General features: G+C 45.6%; 1 long non-coding RNA gene and 1 pseudogene across 1 annotated transcript; one reads left to right on the top strand and one right to left on the bottom strand.

Annotated features, from left to right (window-relative positions):
• Positions 1–2072: 2072 nt before the first annotated feature.
• On the top strand, positions 2073–4562 carry LOC132223528 (pleckstrin homology domain-containing family G member 5-like; annotated as a pseudogene).
• A 1027-nt stretch (positions 4563–5589) lies between these two features.
• Positions 5590–5913, bottom strand: LOC132224062 (uncharacterized). The gene is made up of 2 exons (XR_009450585.1): positions 5794–5913; positions 5590–5702 (listed from the first exon to the last, which is right to left on the bottom strand). It is a non-coding gene; the product is annotated as an uncharacterized LOC132224062 (long non-coding RNA).
• Between the last annotated feature and the right edge of the window lie 9691 nt (positions 5914–15604).

The following is a 15604-nucleotide window of genomic DNA, read 5'->3' as shown; positions in this document are numbered from 1 at the left end:
TTATCGTTCTTTCCCCCCAACTCCTCCCCTCTGGCAGCCCTTTGGTCTGTATTTAGTGAGTATGCTTTTGTTTTGTGTGGTTTTTTATTTGTTTTGTTTTATTAAATTCTACATAGAAGTGAATCTATACAATATTTTCCTTGTCTGACTTATTTTACTTAGCTTAATATATCTAAGCACACTCACGTTGTTCCAAATGGTAAGATTTTATTATTTATTATTGCTATGTAATATTCCATTGTATATAGAAATACAATATCATCGTCCATTTATCTATTCATGGATACCTAAGTTGCTTCCATATCTTTACTATTAGAAATAATGCTGCAATTAAGATAAGGGTGCAAATATCTTTTCAAAAAATGTTTTTGTTTTCTTTAGATAAATACCCAGAAGTGGAGTTGTTGGGTCATATGATAGTTCTGTTTTTAGTTTTTTTCAGGAATCTTCATAATGATTTCCATCATGGTTGCACCAATTTGCAGTCCTACTAAGAGTGCACAAGAGTCCACTTTTATTTAAACCTTTTTCAACATGTTATTTGTTGACATTTATTTATTTATTTAATGTTGACATTATTTCAGGAGTTCTCTTTCCCTCCTCCCTTGGAAGTATTAAAAATAAATATCATTACAATTTGTTAATAAATGAACACTATAAAACAGGAAAATAATGGCTTACAAACATTAAAAAAAGGGTAGAAAGATCAAGTTTTGTATGTAATTAAAGTTATCAGCTTAAAATTATATATCAGTTTTCAGCTTTAATGTCACATATAGACTGAAAGTAAAGAGATGGAAAAATATATTTTATGCAACTAAAACCATAAAAGAAAGCAGAGGTAACTAAACAAAAAACTATAACAGAAGACAAAGAGGGCTATTTATAATAATAAAAGGGTAAATTCATTAAGGGATTAAGAAGTATAAATTGTCAGTTATAAAAACAGACAGATGTAAAGGTAATCCTATCTACCAAAAGACAAAAGGGGTAATTAACCGTACCTCCACTACACTTCCCATTGGCTAATCAGGGTGATACGCAAATTAACCACCAACAAAGATGGCGGTTAATTTGCATATGTAGGCTCCGATCAGTGGAGTAAAGCCAAAGGGCCCAAAGCCAGCCGAGCAGCAAGGCCTCATGGCCCCAAGATCAGCAGAGGCCCGAGGCCTCACAGCCGGGGATCAGGGAAGCCTGATGGAAGCCCTGTGTGTTTATGCACCCTGGGGGTGCAGAGGTCCCATCCTAGGCAGAGGCTGATGGCGCAACTTCTGACTCTGAGAAGTGGCCTGGGGGCTGGAAGGCGGCTCCTCTGACCTCAGGGCTGGAGTCCTGCCACTCCACCAGGAGAGGAGCAGAGAAAGGCTGGAGGCTCCCTCAAAGTGACCCAAAATCCCCACCCACACCAGGCAGGCCGCTGGGCTTGTGCGCGGAGGACTCACCTCCAAGCCCAGCTGGTGGCCCTGCCGCAGCCATGGCACTCCTGGGTGCAGGCCCCAGCGGGATGCAGGGTGGCAGCGGGGGCGCCTTGAGTCCTGGGCTCCTTGCCTGCCTTGCACGGCTTCCTCTTGCTTTAGGACCTCGCCCTCTGAGGCCTCCTCCTCTCCAGCACCCAGAGCAGTGGACCCACCAAGGGGGTGAGGCTGGGACTCCCGGGTGAAGGGTTGCCCTAGGGAGGAGTCCCGACACCTCCATGCCCCGCTCCTGGAGCGCTGCCCAGGCCCTGAACGCAGCCTGGAGCTGCGCAGGCCTGGAGGGCATGGGTGGGGGTGGGCACACATGCGTCTGGTGCAGTGGGACATGCTGGGGAGCCGCCCACCTTCCAGGGCCGCCTCCTGCTTCAGGGCCTTGCCCACCTGGGTGCAGGCCCCAGCGGGACGCAGGGTGGTGGCGGGGCACAATGCGTCCTGGGCTCCTCTCCTGCCTTCCGCGGCAGGCCCTCCACAGTGCCCCCCACCCCAGCTCCCAGAGCAGCAGACCCACCGAGGGTGCTCCCCGCTGGCCGAGGGGGCGAATGGAGGGGCGGGGACTCCTGGGTGAAGGGTTGCCTTGGGGAGGAGTCTGGACACATGCAAGCCCCGCTCCTGTTCAACAACATCCCCGAGATTGTGCGTCTGCACCACGGGCTGTGGGGCAGCGTGATGGCGCTAATGGTGGAGAAGGCACTGCACACACAGGCGCTGCTGCAGCCCGGGACCTCCTCAAAGGCTTCAAGATGTTAGGCTCCCTCTTCAAGCCCTACATCCGGTACTGCATGGAGGAGGAGGGCTGCATGGAGTACATGCACAGCCTGCTGCATGACAACAAGCTCTTCCGAGCCTACGTGACGTGGGCTGAGAAGCACCAGCAATGCCAGCGGCTGAAGCTGAGTGACATGCTTGCCAAGCCCCACCAGCGGCTCACCAAGTACCCGCTGCTGCTCAAGTCGGTGCTGAGGAAGACATACGAGCTGTGTGCCAAGGAGGCCGCCATCACCATGATCAGCTCCATGGAGCACTTCATCCACCACGTGAACGTGTGCATGCAGCAGCGACAGGTGGTGGATGGTAGGAACGATGAGGTTGACAAGCTCCTGAAGGAATTTCTGCACCTGGACCTGATCGTTCCCATCCCTGGTGCCTCCCCTGAGGAGACGCACCAGCTGCTGTTGGAGGGGTAGCCTGAGGATGAAGGAGGGAAAGGACAGCAAGATGGATGTGTACTGCTTCCTCTTCACAGACCTGCTCTTAGTGACCAAGGCAGTGAAGAAGGCTGAGAGGACCAAGGTCATCAGGCCACTGTTATGCCCAGATTTCAAGATCCCCAAGAGCCCACCAGGGAGCCAGCAAGTCCGATGCAAAAGCAGAGAGTCTTTTATTCGAACTAGTTCGGCTCCCCGACCACACTCGCCATTGCAACAGTAAGCCAAGTGGCAGAGAGAGGGCTAGCCTGATGGGAAGAGGAGTTTTATAGGGGGGGTGGAGCAAGGGGAGGAGAGGTGACTGTGGGCCCCACTGATTGGCCAGGCGCAAGTCGGTGTCCTGCCACACAGGATGTGGTCATATCCATGGCAACCTCCCCCCACTGTCATTGGTCAGTTCAAAGAAGTCCTGGGTGTGGTCAGCAGAGGCCTGGGCCTCCGGGAAGATGCCCTGCGGAGCACATGGCCAAGGCAAGATGGAGGGGGCAGCCCTCGCCCTTTCATTCCCCCCTTTGTCTTGGAACTTCTGGCTTACTTATGAGACGGACTGCATTTCTATTTCACCGTTGCTAGAGGCCCATACTGGGCACACAGAATTATCAATTGAATTATTCCTATATGCTTAACAAATGGTTCCGTGGAAGGGAAAGAAACCATTTTAGCTTTTAACAACTTCTATTGAAATAGGATTTTTCTTCTTAAAATTCCTCCATGGCTATCAAAAAGCCAAATCAAGATTAATTTATCTACTGTCCTGATGTTTGCATAAACACAACAAGAATGGTAACTGACTACCTTTGCTGGAATCTCATGGTTGAATCTTAATGTGCCCCGTAGGGCCAGGAAGCCAAGCCATCCAGCTATCATCAGGCCTGCCTGCAGTATCTGCTGAGTTAGGTGAATCCCTCACCTGTAGCAACTCCACCTGAGCCCACGCTCCAGGCTTTAAGGCCCATCTCAGTAGCCCGCCTACTCGTTGTGGCCCAGAGTGTGTGTGGGATCCGCAGGAACGCAGAGGCATCTTTACTGCTCCCCTTCTACTCTTACCAACTGCCAGTGATGGTAGGGCATCAGCCTGACGCTCCAGCACCAGCCATCTTCAGGGCTCCCAAGCAGGATACCAGGCTTTTTTTCGTGGCATTTTTACTGGCTTCAAGTCTTTAGAGCTCAGACAGGGCTATTTAAAACATGATACTCCTGTCAAAGTTTTCCGTTAATAAAATCACTATTAGGAACCAGTCTTATTGAATATATGCAAAGAAATGTATTGCCATGACTTATTTAGCATTTCCAGATTTCGGAGGAATTACATAAGGAGAAAAACATACTGATCTACTTTAAGATTTTTTGACTTTTCTTGCCAATTCCTTTTCATGGATTTTTTAGAGTTATAACAAAACAGTAATTGTTGGCATTAAACTTTCTTTCTCTGCATAACCATGCCTTAGACCTTTTATTCTAAACAGGCCTTTTCCAGCTTACTACCTCTGACATGGGCATGGTCACGCAGGCCTGCAAGCAGTACACAGGCTGCCAACTGTCAACTGTCTCTCAACAGTGACCAAAACCTGATGGGCACCCTTCCCTGCCCAGTTGGGCACCTGCCCTCTTGGCAGCTAGACACCCTTTACTTTTGGGGTTCACCCCACACAGTCCCCTTTCAGGATAACCAACATACATTCAAACCTGCAAGAGAATCAAAGGTGAATATAACATATCACATGATCCTATAAATTGTCCTTGTCTCTTTGGAGCCATGTCCATGAAGATGAAGGCATTATCTAAGTCTATTACACAGTATTGTGGGGGCTCTTGCTTGGCAGGAGTGATCGCGAGCAATGTTACCAGCATCAAGCAGGTCGAGCAAGCCATAGCTTGAGCTTGAGCGGGTTGCGTTGATCTCAATTGACGCTCCATTTGGTGACGAATCCTTCCAGATCACGGATGGGTCCACTGACCAGTTGTAAGTGTGATGGACCCAGGTCGCGATGCTGTCTACCTTGAGAGCGGTGGGGGTTGTCAGCACCACAGTGTAGGGACCCTTCCAACGTGGCTCTAGGGTCTCCCGGTGGTGCCTTCTGACATAGACCCAATCTCCTGGTCTGTGCTGATGAGGAGTTGGGGTTGGGCCAGTCTCGTAGATGGCACGGAGTTGCGGCCAAATGTCCTCGTGCACCCTCTGGAGCCCTCTCAAGGAAAGAGATAGTTAAAGAAAAGGGTTTTATAGGGGGTGGCCTTCCAAACATGACAGGATAGCCACCCAGTCCCCGCCAGTCTCCAAGTCAGATTCCTTCTCTCTTGGAGAACTTCAAAGTCCTGATGGCTTCTAGGTAATCCTGTTTATTAGTTACAGCGCTCTGCTTTCTTGCCTTTCTACCAGTTCCCTTTGTGGCAGAGCAGCAACCAGGCCTCTTTCAAGGGAGTGCGCTAGAAGGGGGTATAAGCCCTTCCTTTGCTAACAGCAACAGGTACCAAACCCTTTCAGTACATTTGACAAGCTTCATTCGCACCCACCTTTACAGATTCTAAGGCCCATTGTCTTCTTTTAACCAGCAAGACAAATGACACTGGCCTGTATTTTTTAATTCAGCACAGGCAGGGGGAAGGGCCCATGAAATCTCTGCCTTGAGGAACTGTGAGCCCCACCCTTAAATGTCCCAATCAGACTAGAAAAGCCACAAATACCTTTAAAATATACCCAGGAATTCCAAAATCCCAACCCAGCACAGAATATCACATAGCAAATCAAAGTTCCCAGCAAACAAACAGACAGAGATGTTTATTAGTTAGGCGGGCCGATTCCACCTCTGACAGAGAGCAAGCGCCCTTGGATGGGCTCAGGGCGCTTTGCTATCGGCCAGAGCACTCAGCCTTAAAGAAATCAAGAGTGTGCTCCCCCCCACCGCAGACTTCCACATTTACATGAACAAATAATTATATCCAAGTAGACATACAAACATTAAATAAACATTTACACTTACATCCTTTCAGTGAACAAGTACTTTTACAGTCTTGGGATCTTGAGCAGATAACAGGAACACCGCCCAAGTCCCTTGATGGGGGCCTGACAGGAACAGATGTGGGGGCCTCCCTTTCCCACATCCCAGGACAGGATTCTTGACCTATGTCTCATCCAGATAGAAACGGTACTCATCATAGACAAACAAACAAATACAAAACCAAAAACCAAGAAAACCAAGGCCAGAAGTACCCTCTGACGTTTCAGGGGTACCAAGTGTTAACGTAAAAAAAAAACATTGAAACCTGTAAAGAATTTTTGTGAGTTTATTTGAGCCAAACTGTCGACATATGCCGGGAAGCAGAACCTCAATGAATTGAGATAGTGCTCCGGAGAATGGCAGGGTTACATCCGTATTTATACATGAAATTCATTGGTGACACATTTAAGGAGGTGGGATTAAGTGAAGTGGGGGAAACCTCTGTGATAGGATAAAAAGTAAAATGATGGACACATACTTAGGTGGGTGCAGGAACAATCAACATGATAATGAAGGAATTTGTAGTATCTGCCCTGGCGCCCAGAACATTTGGTTATGCCCCAGGGGTTCCAGAAAAAGGGAAGTTACAAGTTACCCAGACACTTCAAGGGAATGTTATCTTAGAGGCAAAAAGGCAAATGGGCTCAGTAAGGATCAAAGTTGATCTTGTCAGTGAAGATACTGGCTTAGGACATAACTGCCCACCATAACTGGTTTTAGTTAAAGTTTAATTTCAGACCATACTTTGTGGTTATTTTAGGTCTCTTGAGTCTGCTAGGCTGCCACGCAGGCCTTCCCTGAGCTTGTCAGGTCAGCGTGTGGCCCCTTTCATCCACACAAGGAAGGAGAAGTTAGGCCGCGTCCAGCCCTTCTCACAATCCACCACCAGTTACCAGTCCCAGCTCATTGGTCCATCATCTATTTAACATTTTTCTTTCCTCCCATCACACCAAAGCCATGCTTTTCAGTTAGTTAGAACTATTAGCCTTAATTTTTAGGTGACATGTAAATAATTAACATTCCTCAGATTAGCTATACATTCAAAATTTTTAAGAGACACAGAAATTTCACTAGTTAAACAATTTTAAACAACAAAGATACATATTTAAGCAATAAGGACAGATCAATTTACAGAAACCAGTTTCTACCTGAAATAATTGTACTTTACTTTAGAAACTGGATTACTGCTATCAGTCCCTTTTAAAGACTTTGACATAAACTTTAATTGTTCTTAGTTTAAGGAAAGCAGGGTTTTCTAGATTTAAGAGATTAGCTTAAAAATAAATCCGAGAGGCAAGCACACTTTCTGCCCCATCCACATTTCTGCAGCAAAACTCCGCCTTAAAGCTCCACCCCTGACTAAATCAGAGGGAGGGGCCTTTGCTGTTTAAACTGGTCCTTGCATCAAAAATCTTCAGTTGAGGTCACAAAATCAATCCTCCCTTCTCAATCAGACCAATAAGCAAAGGCATTTAGTTATTATAATTACATAATTTTTCCCAATTCAATTTGAACCTTAAACTTTTAGCTGGAAATTTAAATATTCAGCATTTCTCAATATTCAACCAATAGATTTACTTTCAAGGGGCTTTGGAAAACCACATTTGAGCCTTGCAAAACAGGTTCTGGCCTACCTGGTCTTTTCAGATGTAAATTGACCACATTCTTCCTTGGGAAGGCAGCCTTAACACCCTTCAGTTAACATTTAAAAGCTGTTCTTTATTATGGAAATGCCAATCCTTCTGCTAGAATCTAGCCAGCATCTTTTTTTCCCGTTAAATGATCAGTCTTGGGCTCCATCCTGCACATCTGTAAGGAGACTCCAGCTCAAAACTCTATCCAAAATTGGATGGTGCGCACATTAGTTTTAAGCCAGCTTTTCTCCTCACACGTGCACAGAAATCCCAGATGCATCTACTCGGGGCTGGGGTGACCTGTCTTCACAGACCCTTACTCAGATACTGTTAGGTTAGGTGGCTCAGGAGGCGGCGCAAGAAATAGAGTCCAGTGAATCAGAAAAGAAAGGAAAGGAAAAGGTTTATTCTGCGTCCCCGGGAGACCCACGTACCCCCAGGACAGGGCACGTGGATTCACTCCAACAGGGAGGGGGGCGCTTTTTTTATACTGCAGTTGGGTGAGGGGCGGGGACATGAGCTGAGGAATTCTCTGCCGCAGGGGATGGGCGGGGGTATTCAGAAGAAGTCCCTATCTGTGTGGGGGTATGTGGATTCAGGGAGAAGAAGCTGGTATCTGTGTCTGGCACGTTGATCTGTGAGAAATCCCAGGGGAAGTCCATTGTCTCATCACATGTATCTGATCCTGGGATCTCTCCGACCTAACAGATACCTGCCTAATGGAAATCCTGGAGCCACACAAAGGAGGGGAGAGGGCAGGCCCCCTCCCTCCACACTCACATACTTTCACCAGACATTCATTCAGAGTTTAAACAATCCATTTAATTTCTAACAACTTCCCAACTCCTGAGAGAGCTCTAAAGCCTCCCTGCTCAAGTCCAAATCTGAGGCCAACCTCCTGCAGCTGCTGGCAGGGGTCACCACCTCCACCGAGGGGGAGCCCCCAGCCCCCAGCCCCCAGCCACAGCCTGTAGGAACTCTGCTTGGCTGCCACAGCCACTGGCACTAGGACTCAGGGCTCCCCTCAGGAAGCTGGGTCCTGCTGGAATTGCAGGGGCCATCAAGCCCTGGCAGTGGCTCCCAGCTATCAGAGATGGAGGGCAGGACCACTTGCCTGGTGGGGGAGCCCAAAGGGCCCACCAGGAGGAGCAGAGAGTGGCCCTCAAGGACCTCCCCCAGGGTCCAGCCTGAGCCGCCCCTGGGATCTCTGCCCAGCACAGGAAGCTGACGCTGGACCAGCTCTACTGCATCAGGACCACCCTGCTGCTTAACTCCCAGGCCCTGAGCCGCGCATGTCTGGAGGGTGGGGTGGGGAGCAGGAGCACATGCGCCCGGTGCAGCAGGACTTGCTGGGGAGCCACCCGCCTTCCCGGGCAGGCCTCAGGCCCGGAGGCCACCAGGCCCTGAAGGCTGCCCTGAAAGCCACACAAAGATAACCTGCTGCTGGAGGGCAGGCATGCGGTGCTCCGGGAAGATGCTGGAGGTAGGGAAGGAAGGTGACGTAAGGGAACAATTGCAAGCGGAGATCCTGAAGGTTCTGAAAGCAGAGGACCAGCTCCTTGCAGACCTGAATTCCGTGTGGGCCTTTTTCTGGGCCCTGTGGAAGCGGTGCGAGACACAGGAGGAGGTGATGGACTGGGGCTGCGCCCAAGGAAGACTCGGAGGAAGCAATGTGTGGATAGGGCCAGGCGGAGCAGGCAGGCCCATATGAGCCCGCTGGAGCAAGCCAGGCCCCAGGGAGAAGCGAACAGATGCCACTCCACTCGCTGGCGAAGACCATTGAGCAGAAAACTAAAGAAACCGATTTTACATCATTTCCCAGGTGGAGAACAGTTGGCATGTAAGCCCCTGACCAGTGTCCAGCCTCTCCTCTGTCTGTCTCTCTCACTCTTAGGTACCATGTTCTTTGTTCTCTCTTAACTGCAACTCATTTTTAAACTAGATTGCTTTTAAGAGAAGACTAAATAAAGTTTCCCTTAAGTTACTTAGGCGGTGCTGAGGCTGCTGGGGGCTGGATTACAGTCACAAACATGCAGGGGAGCCTGGCACCCAGTAGCCCCAAGCCCCACTGAGGCGGTTTGGGGGCTGCTGGGGGTTTGATCGGAGACACAAACCAGCAGGCCCGGCACCCAGCAGCCCCAAGGCCCACCAACTTGGTGCTGGTGCTGCTGGGGTCCTGATCAAAGACACAGATCCACAGCCCCAGCACCCAGCAGCCCCAAGCCCCGCCATCAAGGTGCTGGGGCTGCTGGGGGTATCAGAGACACAAACCCGCAGGCCCGGCCACCCAGCAGACCCAAGGCCTAAGGAGCAGCAAGCTGAGCGGTAGGAAGCAGCAAGCAGGTGGGCAGTAAGGAGGGAGGGGTCCTAGACTGTGAGAGGGCACAGGCTGGGCTAAGGGACCCCCCCACCCATCCCCAGTGCATGAATTTTGTGCACCAGGCCTCTAGTATAGTCTAATTCTAGAATATAGAATTATACTATATTCTATATTCTAGTACCAGGTAGGTTTTAGAATTATTGGGGTGGTCACTTTGCAGATACATAAATGACTGCCAACTATGTTGTACACCTGAAACTAATATAAAATAATATTAAATGGCAACAGTAATTAAAAAATAACATAAAATAAAATAAATTTCTGTTGGTTAAGCTAAAAAACCCCAATACAATGAGATACCACATCACACCAGTCAGAGTGGCTATTATCAAATAATCAGATAATAATTTGGTAAAAGTCAAAGAAGGGGAAGAAGCGGGAAGGGAGGTGGATCTTGAAAATGACTTCAGGTTTTCTCACTGCACAGAATATAGTCAAACACTGCTGCAGTTAAATATTTTACCCTTTGTTTTCCCTGCATGATCTACAATAATCATCTGCTTCGTGTTGATATTTACTGCTGTGTTGCTGACAATTACCTGAAAGAGAAGTTGGGGTGCCTCAGTGGACTGGAAAAAGTTTAGCTACATCAGAAAGCAGGTCTAATTAAGCAAGTTTATTCTCTCTATATAAAAGGCTAAATTGACTCACACATGCACAATACATATAAAGCTCTCTGACCCCAATCGCACGCATGTGTTTCGATCTGTCATTGTTGATTGTGAATTTGGTTGGCACTTCTATTATAGAGCAAGGCAGATAACAATATTAAAATATTTCTTCTAATTAATTTCCTTTCAGTTTTCACGAATTCATGCACCAGTCCACTAGGTTGATATAAGGTGAGTCGAACAAATACATAAGTGATCCACTGTACTATTATAGTGCCTTACAATGACAGGGTAAGACATTTTGTGAATTGGTAACTTGGACTATTTCTAAGGGTATATTAGTCATTAAAGACATTTTGCCTCTCTGTAAAATTAATAAATTAAAACAAATACAACACTCATGAATTACAGTATATTCCTAATTTAATTAACAAAATCAAATGAGAAACATGTGCTAACTAAGATTTTGTTGGTGATACTGCTTGAATGAAAAAATTATAGGTGACAACTAGTGTCGTCAAAAATGGGCGCCACGAGAAAATTGGTGCCAAAGATACTTTAAGGACAATGTCTCTTAGAATTACAAAATTAGTTGGGCAATTAAAAATTAAACTTCCAAAGAATAACAAAATAGACACATGGGCTTAGTTCAGGTTATTTAAATAGACTTTATGAAAGAAAGGAAATTCATGAGAAAAGATAATCATTAGCAATTATATAAATACTAGAGGCCCAGTGCACAAGATTTGTGCACTAGTGGTGGATCCCTCAGCCTGGCCAGCACCTTAGCTCCAGGGATCAGGCCTAAGCCAGCAGTCAGGCATTCCTCTCACAGTCCGGGGCTCTCTCAGTCCGGCACCCCTTGCTCCTTACTGTCCACCTGCAGCAGAAGTAGGAGGGGATCCTGCTGTGCTGCTACACTCACCAGCCCTGAGCCTGGCTTCTGCCTGAGCAGCGTTCCCCCTGTGGGAGTGCACTGACCACCAGGGGGCAGCTCCTGCATTGAGCATCTGCCCCCTGATGGTCAGTGTGCGTCCTAAGGATCAGTCCTTCTGCCGTTTGGTCAATTTGCATATTATGCTTCTATTATATAGGATATATTTTTAGATTACATAGTATTGATTTAAATAATCACAGAATAACACTTCAACTACACTTCATAATATAAATTTGGAGATTTTGTAACAACCTAAATTTAAGTGGAAGGGAAAAAACCAAATTTCAAAATTCAATTTTATTATTTTTTAAATATATCTTTTATTGATTTTTTACAGAGAGGAAGGGAGAGGGATAGATAGTCAGAAACATCGATGAGAAACATCGACCAGCTGCCTCCTGCACACCTCCTACTGGGGATCCTACTGGGGATCCTACTGGGGATATGCCCGCAACCAAGGTACATGCCCTTAACCGAAATCGAACCTGGGACCCTTCAGTCTGCAGGCCGATGCTCTATCCACTGAGCCAAACCGGTTTGGCTCAATTTTATTTTTTAGTATTTTATTGATTCGTTTTAGCTTTACCAACACCACCATTTGATCACCGTGGTTAAAGCCACCAACTGTATTTAGCTTGGAAGTCAATATATTTTGCCCCATCCCCTCCATATTTGCAGTGCTTTCTCCTAAAAGCAGCCAGAATGATCTCTTAGACATTTGTGAGATGCTCCTGTGGCAGAGTTAATATGAAAGGCATCAGCAACTATTTTTTATCATTTATCTTTAGTATTGAAAGTATTACAGATGTCCCCTTTGTTTGGTGTTCTCCCCCATTAACCCCTTCCATCCAGTACCCACCTCTCCCAGGCCTTCACCACTCTGTGTCCAGGGGCTATGCACATATGCATATAAGTTCCCTGGTTAATCACTCCCCATCCACTCCTCCACCGTGCTTTCCCTCTGAAATTTTTTAGTCTGTTCCATGCTTCTATGCAACAATTTTTTAAAGGTAAGGTTTAACAGAAAGAGTTTCCACATATTGATTTTTGAAAAAACATCTGCATTTTAGTTTGTCATAAACAGACACCTCCATACTATACATAACTGCCTAAGAGATGATTTTTTTTGTAATCAAATGCACACAGTTTTATTTTTTTTCTGAGAGATGATTTTTAAATGTAAATCTAGTCACCTCACTTCCTAACTTAATTTATGTTCCAGTGTAGATCTTTCTACTAAGATCAAGATCCACATAGCCAATTGCCTATGGGAGGAACTGAGCATATTAAGACTATTTTCAAACTCAAGTTGTCATCAGCAAGATTCACTATCTCCTCTCCCTTTTTCCTTATTCACACCCAAGCTGCTCCTCGTCCAAGGTCACATATTATCTCCATTCAGTTGCCAAAATCAGAAAACTGAGAAACATCTTTGATCTCTCTAACCTCTCCACTCATATCCATTCAAGCATAAAGTGTGATTTTGCTTCTCAAACATCCCTCACACAGGTTCACTTAACTCTACAGTCTCTTGCCAACATTACTGTAAAAACCATTTAACTAATTTTCTTACTATAAGTCTTATTTTGAACTAATGCATTATCAATGTGGAGTCAGAGCAATCCCTTTAAAATACAAATCTGATCTTGTTTTATTTTTCTCTGTTTATAAACTTTTGATAGCTTTCATCTTTTTTGGCAAATTATTTTTATTTTTTATTTATATTTATTGTTGAAAGTATTACAGATGTCCCCCTTTTTTCCCCATTGGCCCCTCCTCCCCACTCTGGTCCCCTCCCCAGGCTTTCACCTCACTATTGTCTGTATCCATGGGTTATGCATATATGCATATACATTCTTAGGTTGACCTCTTCCCTCCTCTGCCTTCCCTCTGAGAATCCTCAGGCATCTTCTTTAAGAAAGAAAATGTATGAAAGTAGTGAATGGTGTGGACTGAAACTCTAACTCTGGTATTTACTATTTGTGGAATATTTGGCAGTTTTCCCATCTGTAATATGGAGTATTGCACTTGATCTTAGCCAAAAGACAGAGAAGCGATTATAATATGGACTACAACTAATAATATCTGCCACCAAATTTGTTATGAGAATGAGATAAGTAAAAGCATTATAAAATTAATCAATGAGATAATAAAAATTACTTAGAACAATGATTGGAATAAATGTGCTCTATTAGTCCAAGTAAGCTAATTGTTTAGAAAAAAAAATCCAAAATACATAGGATGAGTTACGGATACCTTCATAAACTGGAAACATAACATCTGACATCTTTCTTTTGTAACACAATCACAACCCTTAAAAATATTTTATACCCTAATCTCAGGGACTCTGAATGTGGTATGATATCATACCTGTGAACATTACCCTTACATGATAAAGGGAACTCTGCAGATATAATTGAAGTTATGAATCAGTTGGCCTTATAATAGAAATATTTCTGGATTATCCCAATGGGGAAAATGTAATTACATGAGCCCTGAAAAGCTGAGAAAGAAAGGGAAGAGAAATTCTGCAGAAGAGGAAGTCAAGGAGATTTGAAGCACAAATACTTATGATGCTTTTTTGCGCGCTTTGAAGAAGAAAAGAGCCATGATCCAAGGAATGCTGTTTGCCTCTAGAAGATATACCAACCCCCAGTCATGAACCAGCATAAAAACAGGAATCTGAATCCTATAACCGCACAGAACTAAATTCCACCACATTCCTGAATAAGCTTAGAGGTAGTTTCTTCCACAGAGACTCCCAACAGGACAGGTTGGCAGATGGCTTGGCTTTGGCCTTGTGGGGCCTTACCTAGAGAATCCAGTCAAGCTACCAGGACTACTGACATAAATAACTGTGTGCTAATAAATTAGCCACTACATGTTACTTAGCAATAGAAAACTAAGACAATCATATCTGACAGCCATCTCTTTCTACTCTCCCACACAATCTGTTGTACAGCCACTTAAAATTCTTTGCTTGAAAATGTCAGTTTCTCTTCATCTTTCTCTCTTATTTCTCTCCCTGCAACTCAGCATATAATAATAATACTGTCTGGAATATCTTTTCTTTTTTACCTTTTCTTTCATATCACAACACAGATGTTTTTTGTTTATTTGTTTGCTTGTTTTTTTTCTCTCAGAAAGACCAACAGAACCTATTATAATTACATGAGACATAAAAAGCCTTATTAAACAGGATAACAAGACTTACCACTCTCACTAACTTGGCAATGCAAAGGAAATTAATGTGGTCACAGCTTAGAAAACAGGTTGAGTTTTAAAAAGGAAAGGAACAAATATAAGAAACAAATATGTCCCATCTAATAATAGACAAACATGGTAATTGACCGTACCTTTGCTACACCTCCCATTGGCTAATCAGCATGATATGCAAATTAAATGCTAACAAAGATGGCAGCTAATTTGCATACTGCAGGCAGGGCGGGACCGTGCAGCTCCCAGGGTGAGCTCTGCCATCCAGGCCCCCGTGTGCTGGCCCCAGAAGCCACAGAAGCCTCCCAGAAGCCAGTGATCAGGGGGAGATGGAGGTCCCCTGCCCAGGCCTCACACCTCTGGCCGAGGCATCAAGCCTGGGCGAGGGTAGAGCCGGTGATCGGGGGGAGATGGGGGTCCCCTTCCCAGGCCTGAAGCCTGGGCCAGAGGCGTCAGGCCTGGACGGGGGGGAGAGCCAGCAATCGAAGAGGCCTGGGGGCTCCCTGCCCTGGCCTGATGCCTCGGCAAGAGGTGTCAGGCCTGGGCAAGGGGCCAAGCTGGCAATCATAGGGAGATGGGGGTCCCCTGCCCAGGCCTGACACCTGGGCTAGAGGCATCAGGCCTAGGTGGGGGGCGGAGCCGGTGATGGGGGGGAAATGGGGGTCCCATGCCCAGGCCTAAAGCGTGGGCTAGAGGCATCAGGCCTGGGCAGAGGGCCAATCCGGTGATCAAAGGGTGATGGGGATCACTTACACAATTTGTAAATTCTTTCCAAGATGTATCTCCAGCACCTAAAATATGTATAATGCATAATATATTTTCTTTAGACACATTAAGAATGAATGAATACAATCATAATATAATAATAACAATCATATTTATCTTACAACAATCTTGTGAAGTAGGTAAAGACTGTCATTTCTTCTTTATGGACCAGAGAATTACTTACAAGAATCTTGGGGATCTCAGTTTCTCTGAGAAAATATAATGAAGGGTACACATGCTTAAAGTGACTGTCATAGTTGGCATTAATCCATATGCACATTACAAAAAGAAGGTAGACAGCATTATAATATAAATAAAAGGAAAACCAATTTCAATCTGAGCAATTCTTACAAAACCAGTATATTGCCTTAATTTTGCA

Source organism: Myotis daubentonii, chromosome X (assembly GCF_963259705.1).
Source record: "Myotis daubentonii chromosome X, mMyoDau2.1, whole genome shotgun sequence".
NCBI lineage: Eukaryota > Metazoa > Chordata > Mammalia > Chiroptera > Vespertilionidae > Myotis > Myotis daubentonii.
Note: the sequence above shows the minus strand (reverse complement) of the source record. Positions and strands in the feature narration are given on the sequence as shown.